The sequence below is a fragment of the Cimex lectularius genome, unplaced genomic scaffold (genome assembly GCF_000648675.2).
Source record: "Cimex lectularius strain Harlan isolate CLEC.00 unplaced genomic scaffold, Clec_2.1 scaffold343, whole genome shotgun sequence".
Classification (NCBI taxonomy): Eukaryota; Metazoa; Arthropoda; class Insecta; order Hemiptera; family Cimicidae; genus Cimex; species Cimex lectularius.
In genome coordinates, this window is record NW_019394217.1 from 187176 (window position 1) to 197454 (window position 10279).

Here is a 10279-nt window from a genome sequence, read left to right on the forward strand (position 1 = left end):
GATTCATTCCTGCCAGGAGAGAATTCCTCAAACTGTCAAACAAGCACAACCTAAATAACGTTTTGTGGACGTATTTATTAGAAATTGAAGAAATGCTTTTAGTTTTTCAAATTTAAATTGGTATTTAATAAAATGTGTGGTTTTAATGATTAGTAGTCATTTCGATTAGAATAAATCTAAGTTAATTATTTTTATATTTTTTACCGAGGATTTTCATCAACGAGGTTATAGGAGCCTCCGAGTCCCGGTGATTTCAATGAAAAGCTCATTTGTCAGGATACTCATTCGAACGCGGGACCTTTACCTTGCCGTAATGAGCGTCGTGTTAACTCTTTAACAGTCGCGGCGGCCAACGCCCCCTAGATCTAAGTTTATAACTATTCAATTCACTAGTTTCGTGGTGCACGGAGAGCTTTAGTGAAGGTATACTTCATTTTAAACTTATTCAATTCTCTAGTTTCGTGGTCCGCTATGTCATTAGTTATTTTTGATTCTGAAGTAACAATCTGTGAGGAATTTATATGAAAAGAGATAACAAACTGCTTATATTTTATGTGCTCTCTGCTTTATTAGTTATATCCAAAATAGAGGCCTTTTTGTAGTTAAAATTATTACCTTAGTAAGAAGGTAGGAATTTCGTCTTCACTTGAAGTGGAATGTTTACAATTAAAAAAATCTTTCATTTTTCCATGAGTCCTGTATTATATTTGGCGTCTGCTTTTACAGGTTCAAAGGAATTACCTGATTCGTTACAAGGTTATTGTATTACAAACGTGTTGTGTGAATTGTGTGTGTGTGTGTGTGTGTGTGTGTGTGTGTGTGTGTGTGTGTGTGTGTGTGTGTGTGTGTGTGTGTGTGNCGGGACCTCGATCCACTCGGACATCAACTTCCTATCTCAACCCCACTATATAAGTTTTCCCTCCTATTGCCATTTTTCAAGTTTTAACAATTTTTCACTTTTCTTAATATTTTCTGTTTAGACTTTGTTCCGTCACGCTGTTAATTTCGAGGTCCCCTCCTCTAAGAAAAAGGAGTTTACCAGCGCGCCCTCTGTTTAAATTCGATTAATCGAAATCTACAGCCACCAGTTGTTTTCAGTGCGTGAAACCTCATAGCCGCATCCCTCAGATTGGTTATATCGGAAATAATATTATTAAAAAATTACTTAATTATTAATAATATTTATTATTAATTAATTATTAAATACGAAATATCCCATGAAATGTTATGCGATAATTTAACTGAACAGTTTCGATCCGTTAGATTTATCTGATAAAGAAATTAGTAATGATAGTATATTAACAGCTAGAAATGATGAAGTAAAAAAGAAATCAATCATCTTATTGTGAAAGGACTACCAAGGGAAATTGTGAGTTGCCAGAGATCATGCTGTCATTAGCTGGTGACAAAGTCTACCTTATCCTTAAGCGACGGTTTGTGCAATGGGACCCGTTTGACAATAAGAAAAAATGATAGGACGATATAACACTGCGAAATATTGATGGGGAATAAAAATGGAGATATTGTGAACATCTCTGAAATATATTTAGACACGTGAGTAGATTCCCAAATGTCTATTCTTTTGAAACTGTTGCAATTTCCAGCCCGTCTAGCATTTGCATTTGCTAAAGAAGTCACAAGGACAAAGTTTTGAGAAAATAGGTTTGATTATAAGTTCAAAGAACAAATATTTACATATGGACAATTATATGTAGCCTTGTCGAGGTGTATGACAAAATTGGGCATTAGGATAGAATGCAAGTTAAAAGAAAAACACATAGAAAATATTGCCGACGAAGCGTTGGAGAAGTGTACAAGTTATTTTTTCTACTAAGCTTGCCAAAAATCTAGAGGGGCGGAAGTTTCTGTGCTTATTTAATTGGTGTTTAATTTAATTGGAGTTGTTCTATTTGATTTATTTAAAATTAAATTTAAAAAAATATAGGATAGACCCAATGCATGTAACACCAGGAATCCCAATAACTGAATTTTAGTCTTTGTTTTTTCTCCTCCATTCCTTCAGGAATTTCGATTATTTTCTCGTTCAATTATTGTTCTTCTTTCCAGTTCGACTCTTCATTATTGCCTTTAGGAAATGGAACTCAAAACAGAAATTCATTAGTTTTCGTGGTCCGCTTGACCAATTAATATATTACAATTAATTAAGGTTTTCAGTTGAGATAAAAAAGTCAATGGCACGAGCGGGATTCGAACCCACGATCTTCGGCTTGATACGCCGCTGCTGTACCACTTGAGCTATCATGACCATTTCATTTGTCGCCGAGATTGATTACAATTGATTACAAATTGATTACACATTTGAAAAATGGCAAAAAGGAGGGAAAATTCTAAAGTTGTGGTTGAGATGGGAAGTTGGTGTCCGAGTGGATCACACGATAGCTCAAGTGGTGGAGAAGCGGCGTATCTAGCCGAAGATCGTGGGTTCGAATCCCGCTCGTGCCATTGACTTTTTTATCTCAACTGAAAACCTTAATTAATTGTAGTTTATAACTACACTAACAATTATTCCCAATTACACGCAATTTTTATTTACAAAGCAGAGGCCGCGAGGGCCCCGCTTGTTTTAGTGAGATGGATACTTTTGTTAAAAGAGAAAACAATTTGGATAAAGTAAGACTTTATTGTCGAATTAATTTTAGGATTTTGCAGTCGTTGAGGAGAACTGTATTTGAAGCATAGTATGAATCATTTACTATTGATCTAAGAACCTGCGATTGGATGTTACGGATATAGGCCTTCGGATGATGTGGGAACTTGAAAAAGATTATGTGAGCCTATTTGGACTGTAGTTTGATCATGACTTATCTGAGTTAATCATAATTTTCTAGACCTGAAAAGATATGTCTCCGCATATGTTCTGAAGCAATTGCCATCCGGTGATAGGATAGTACTGTTGAGTCATCGAGAAAGAAGACTAACACCTAACAAACTATAATTGCCTTTTAGTGGGTTACAGTTTATACTTATCTACACAATTTATTCCAGTCTTGTCCGTTTCTATCACTATCTGTTCGACCTATATTTCGCTCATACATATATATTTACTATTTATTTATCTGTATGTCGATAGAAGTTATGAAAGTCCTTTCCCATTTTTCTTATCCAGTTTATTTTGGGATTTCACAACTATACCAAGCGACCTTTTATGATGTATCTAGTCCGAGTTTTGATTTTTCTTTCCATTTCAACATACATTTTAAATATACTACAAAACGTATTGTTAACATTTCACATTTACATCTCGATGGACTAGGAATATGTTTCAAGTGGCTTCTATTTACATTCTAGAGATCTTGTCACTTGCACCTTTGCACTTTGTGTTGGATGTTTAGTGTTTAGTGAAGTAAAGTAATTAGAAATATTTCTAATTTTGGTATTGAGTCCCTCCTCCCACAACCGCTCCCAACTCGGGCGGGAACGCATTTTCAAAATGTCAATATGAACTGAGAAGCAACCCTTACAATTTGTTGAGGAGTACTTAAAATATGATTCTTGCTCAACCCGCATAGGGTCAGTTATTGGGTCCGCCTTCACTGAAGTTTTTCATCACTGAAGATAGCACAATTCCGAAACGCGTTTGGATAAATCAACATACCCTCAAGTGAAGGCAGACCCAATAAGTGAGTAACCTATGACCCCTAAAATGAGTTCGCCGACACCCAGACCAACACCCAAAAATAAAATGGACCGAGTTGCGGCGCTGAATAAATTATATCAAATTTTGGGCCCAAATAAAACTAGTTAAAAATACTCCCAAGAAATTTAAAGAATTGAAGAATCATCGAGATTGGGAGTCGCCACTCATCACTAAACACTAACCCTAGACACTACTTCACTATTCACTAAACACTAATCGTTCTCCTACATCTAATTACTTGTACATTAAACAAAGTGTAAACAGGTCTTAAGAAATGGAACCGAATTTATTATCGGAATCAAACATTTAAAGTGGATTAGATCATTTTCTTGTCTGCCCCTTTTGGAACTACTCAATCCGTTCATTTCTTGTTCATTAGAGAAAAAGTGTCCTTAAATGAAACAGAATCATTTTTCACTATTTTTATTCTATTTTTACATTCATATTTCACTGCTTTTTTGTGCTTGATAATTTTTCTACTGACCTAATATATACTTACATAGCCAAATTTTTTCCTTGTCTCAGATAATAATTTTCACATTTTTTTCTCACTCTCCAACTAATTTTGAGAGGACCTTTGTTTCAGCTATTGATAAATCACAGACTTTAGCCGGGTCGAACCTTCCGCCCTTTTGAGAGTCCCAAATCAACTGGCGTAATAAGCCTCCAGCTGTGAGGTCCTTTACCATCGGCAAGTTCAAGCGGATCCGGGTGCCTATAAAAGTGGGTCTGGCATGGTATAAAACGGACAAGCTTCCCTTAAAGGCGGCTAATTCCCCTTCAAAACACGTCCTGCAGTAAATCAAACCGGTGACCCATCAGGTCTTTTGACAGGGTGTGTAAACATAGCGCCGCCATTGTGGGACCCTAAGGAGGCGGTGGAGCCTTTGTCCGCCGTGCCGGCGTGTCCAATGCTCCTTGGCCAGGTGGTGCCGTCGACACAATTTTTCACCTTTTCATCTCTCTCTCTGGCGATAAATTAGCCGGATGAATCGGACCCCTTGACAATTAAATGGGACATCACCATTCTCATGTATGAATGTCGGGTTAGACGGTAGGAATTCTTGCAGAGTGGTTGACGAAGCAGAAAAATTTTCAATCACAACCGACATTTCTGAATAACATAATAGGTTACAAGAAAATTTCGAGAAAAGAAGATTTTTCTTTTGTTAATGTCGGACAAAGCCAAACTTATGTCAACTGATGAAAACAAAATAAAGTGCCTCTCCCCTATGTGTTCACTGTAGCTGATCATGTATTATGGCTATTTAGGGTTATTCCAGTAGTATGCCCGCCGTTTTCTCGATTAACGTTCTTTTTTTTATAACATTGTTATCGATAAAAGCCAAACCATGCTTTGATTTAAAAAAAAAGTTTTAAAACCTTAAAACTTGTTCCATTTGATTGTAAATTGTTTAATATTTTCTAATTGGCAGTTTCTTTATCGAATCTTGGATGTGCTGATGATATCATGTCTGTACGTTTTTTACCAACCTAAATATAATTTTTTTTTTATTATAAAGCAAAATGTCAATAAACCAAAGTTTCCAAGCTCAAAAAGGAAAAAAATATCTACATACAGAGCTAGTGGAATAATTTAGAAGAGAGAAAGAGAGATATAAGTAGAAAAAAAGGTTCATCATACTTTTATTTTATTATCAATGGCGACATTTGAAAAATGGCAAAAAGGAGGGAAAATTCAAAAGGTGCGGTTGAGATGGGAAGTTGGTGTCCGAGTGGATCGAGGTCACGATAGCTCAAGTGGTAGAGCAGCGGCGTATCAAGCCTAAGATCGTGGGTTCGAATCCCTCTCGTGCCATTGACTTTTTTATCTCAACTAAAAACCTTAATTAATTATAATTATTATTAATGTAACAGTCGTATATATTGAATTAAATATTCTTTTTATCAAAAGTGTTGGTTGAGATGAAAAAGTTACTATCAAGAGCGGGATTCGAACCTACGACCTTCAACTATGTATTTATTCACTTATTTTATTACTTAAAAATGTAATTATTTTATTCTATTTTCACGTTTGAGATCCATATAATAGATAATAAAAATATATTCATCTGAAATGAAGCCTACAGCTCTTTTTTTCGTAAGTAAATAAAATATGTGAAAAATGAACCACTATTGTTACAAGGTAAGGCCAGATTTATACTTAATCATCTCGGATCCTTCTTGTTCTCCCGTTATTGTTAGTTTTGGACTAGATTAGTTGATATCTTTGTACAGATGCTGCACGGACAATGGCTAAGTTTTAAGCACTCGTCACTTATATACAACCTATATGACTCCATCAACTCATTAACACATAAATATTGTTACTTTCAATACTAAAATGCGGTTTGTTTTCAATTTTTTTTATTACTACCTGTATTAATAAAATATACATCTCGTAATTTGAGGTTATTTACATATTTACATTTATGAATTGTATTTCATGTCTTAAGGGGAGTCGCCAACCATTGGTGGTCTCCCAGTTTTGTGCAAGGTTAATCCTTGATGAGGAGGTCACGAAGCCATCTCAGCTTTACTCGGTGGACAGGATTGTAGGGGTGGATTATGTTGGATTTGGATTGGGCTAGTGTGTTAAAATACTGTATTGCTTGTATATCGTAAGGTTTAGCTAGCAGGAAAGGGTTATAGGGGTGGATTATGTTGGACATGGATTGGGCTAGTTGGTTGGGGTGTGTGAGTTTGTAGTGGAACTGGGTGGGGTTTAATTTATTTACAAAGGGTATTTTGAGGTCATTATGGATGGTGGCGTTGGAGACGATAACTATAATTCTAAGGACTTTGGATTGGAAGGATTGAATTTTGCATGTTGGTAGGTTTAGCTGTACCCCACAGTTCTAATCCGTATGTCCAAATCGCTAGTGTTCTGTACAGTGTTAGTTTGTTTTTTATCTATCTTTGAAGACTGCAAAATGCCGAAGCATACATATCAGACACCAAAAAGCTGACCAGAAGATAACTAAGTCAAATTATATTCTTTTCTTTACAATCTACAGTTTAGAAAAAACTATACACCGTAACCCAAATGGCGGATGGTAGGAATTTTTGCGTGACTTCGACGAGACATACGGCGTTAGATCGGGAAGAGGCGATAAGCCTTTTCCCCCATTTTTTCGTCTTTTAATGATAGGCTCTGCTAAGTGTAGTTTAGGCAGTTTATTGCTGCGGCGTGGAAAAGGGGATGTGTTTTCTTAGACAGTGCATCAGTTCATGTCTCACAAACGGACAAGTCCCTCGCGTGACTTCAACAACTCCTACTTAAACCGTGTTTTCCATATCTTGATCTCTCTCCCACCTTCTATCCTTATGAAATACAATCAAGGTGAAAAATATTTTACGTTTTTCTGAAAGTTAAATTACTTTGGAGATTGCGGAGGAAGCTACATTAAGATTTCCTATTTATTTTTTAAAATAGTACTTCCATACCTAGATCTCTCTCCCACCTATACAGTAAAATAGTACTAGAAGAAATAAATAAAAAAGGCTACAGTATGCCGTATGTGCCGTATGCAAAAAGAAACCTTCAATCAGGTCAAATTATGTTTATTTTTGTTCTAGTGGCATTGATTTTTATAATTTGAAAAAAAAAGAACTTTTATTTTTTCTAGTTACTCATCAACCGAGATCTACCTCTGCATTGTACAATGATGAGTATCTTGCCATTTGAAATAGTTAAATACCCGTCGTATAATAAAAATAAATGTAATATTCATTGACCTATTAAATTAATGATTATTTAAAGATCGTGGGTGCGGTCTGGTATGACGTAGGTTAGAAAAACCTTTTCTCTATGACGCCAACGTTTCTATCTTTTATAATTGATTAAGGTGTTTTGTTGAGATAAAAAAGTCAATGGCACGAGCGGGATTCGAACCCACGATCTTCGGCTTGATACGACGCTGCTCTACCACTTGAGCTATCGTGACCTCGATCCACTCGGACACCAACTTCCCATCTCAACCGCACCTTTTGAATTTTCCCTCCTTTTTGCCATTTTTCAATGAAGTATACTTCACTAAAGCTCTCCGTGGCCATTTCATTTGTCGCCGAGAATCCAATCTGATTGCACGACATTTGACCACCATTGCTGTCACCATTGCTTCAATAATGGTTCAATTAAGCCTTCCAGGTTCCAGCCAATCAGCTTGCTGCACCTCTGTATTTAACCAGGAGCTCATCTTCTTATTGCAGATTCGTCGACGAGGTCTCAAACTTCTCTCACTAATGCAGCAAGTCGTCAGCACTCACAGTTTAGCAACAGGGGCACTCACAGTTTCAACTTTCGCACTTTCAACAGCCGATATGTCTGCCTGCTACCTGAGGCCGTTCGCTCTCTACCAACTGTCGCTACAACAACATCCGGCTCATCGAGATCAATCCACAGACTCCGACCATTCGTACCGCTCATAATACCGGCCCCTCTCAGGGCCACCATAAATCCCGGTTTCTAATTTCAGAAAGAATAGCTGTGTTATCATCAAATGTAGATGTAAATTTTGGAAGATTTGTAGGGATATTATAAGTGTAAATTGAGCATGGGAGAGTACCTAAGACACTTCCTTGGCAAACACCAGCGTTAATCGGGAAGATGTGAGAGAGTGTACATCTCCCTCAAACCTTAAATAGCTGTCCATCATGCCATACATTAACAAATGCTTCCCCGCCGTTATGGAATATCTCGGCTCAGCATTCTTTAAAACAGAATTCGGTCAATCGGACCACGAACCCCAATGAATTCTTTAAAACGCCTACTACACGCTTATACTTCCGGGCAGTGGATGCCGAACGGAAATCTTGATAGTTGAGGATTATGTTCATGTTCCGGGGTTGTAGAACAGGATGAAGGTACGAAAGTGAAGGGCTTTGTTTGCTTTAGAAATTAGTTCGAACCAAAGAGCAAGAAAACAGGTGGAACGGAGTTTAGTTTAAATAAATTAGAAAGAATAGATCTTTGTTAAGAATGAATTTATTACCTGTGAGGTTATGTGGCCGAATCCGGGAGATCTTATAGAAGAGGGATGGCAATTAATTTAAAATTATTTATTATTTTAGTTTAGGTTCATATTCATTGGATAAAAAGAAATTTATTTTATTTATCACGCCGAACATGTTATTGGCAGTTTTTCTAACTGTAACATAAAAAGATGGAACCGTGTTGTATATAATTTTATTTTCAATTATACTGATGTCAACGTGCAAATAGCAATATAGTAATGTTTCTATCCGTTATTGATATAGATGTTAAGTTAAATGTGGGTTACCAGGGAGGATTTGGCCGTTCGATTAAAGAGGAAAAATAAATTAGAATAAATTACTGGAGAGAGGTAGTGGGAGATAAAAAAAGGCAGAACTGATTGAACATAAATTACTTCACCCACTTCCCCAACAACAATAACAAGCTCCAGTTTATCGCTTCACCTTTTGACGACAATTTATTGCAGGCCGTTTTTATTGTATTGCAGAGACAACAAAGGGAGCATAAATGTCCGGTTGAAATGTAAATTATTCCCTAGCATATTTAGTCAGGGAGGGCCTTTTGAATTCGGTACCGCCGACCTCCGGTGAGGCTGACAACATATAATTCAATCGTTTGTTTTTAAGCCGGCTTTAATTCAAGACGGAAGCCTTTTAGAGGCTTAACCGTTTTCCGAAATGCGAGGCCCCTTTTCCGGCTTTTGATCCCTCATGAATCATTGCCCGACTGGAGAAAGAATAAAAACTGAAATTGAAGAACGATCCACGTTGGAAAATGTAAATAAATATCTGAGCTACGGCCTCTGTCCCAATGGGAATGCCTTGTTTTCAGTCAAGGTTGTTGTAATTGTGCTTGTAGATTATCTCGAATCGTGAACACTTACTACGAGGAACACGATTATAATAAATTACAACGGCAGTAACTCTTATTTCTTAAAGATTTATGAACCGCCACAATCCTTGACAGAAAAAACGAAACGCAATTATTGTCGTAATGTAACAACCTCAACGGTAGTACATTCCCTTTCTAGCACCGTTTCATTTGCCTTCGTTAAAAATTATGCTTATCTTGACATCATGTTGTTTTTGCACAGAAAAGGCATAAATCAATCAGTGCCGGAACACTACTTGTTACGGTCTGAAAGGCGAGTTGTGGTTGCTCGCCATCATCAGTTGTCACGTACTACACCATGACAACACACAAACGAAACGACCAACCTTCGTTCTTCACTTCTCAGAACTAAAAAGGCCAAAAAAAGACTTCTTGAATATGATAGAACATTTAGCATATACAAAGTATATTTGTGTCTTAACAGCATAATAACACATTTAACACAATGCAACATCAAGTGAAATTTTGTTATATAACAATGAAGTATGCTTTAGAAATATAGCTTCTTATATAATTTATAGCAAAAATGACGTTGCCATGGTAGTTATGTTAAACATTAATTCGAACTTACACTTCCTTTTTCACTTCAACCAATACCCTAGATTAAAATTACAATTAATTAAAATAATTAACACCGCCAATTATGACTACTAAATAAGTTTTTAACTTTAGCCATTCTGGTGCGGTTTCTTATCTTCATCAATGATGTAAGTCTATGGTCGGAAAGCCCAAAA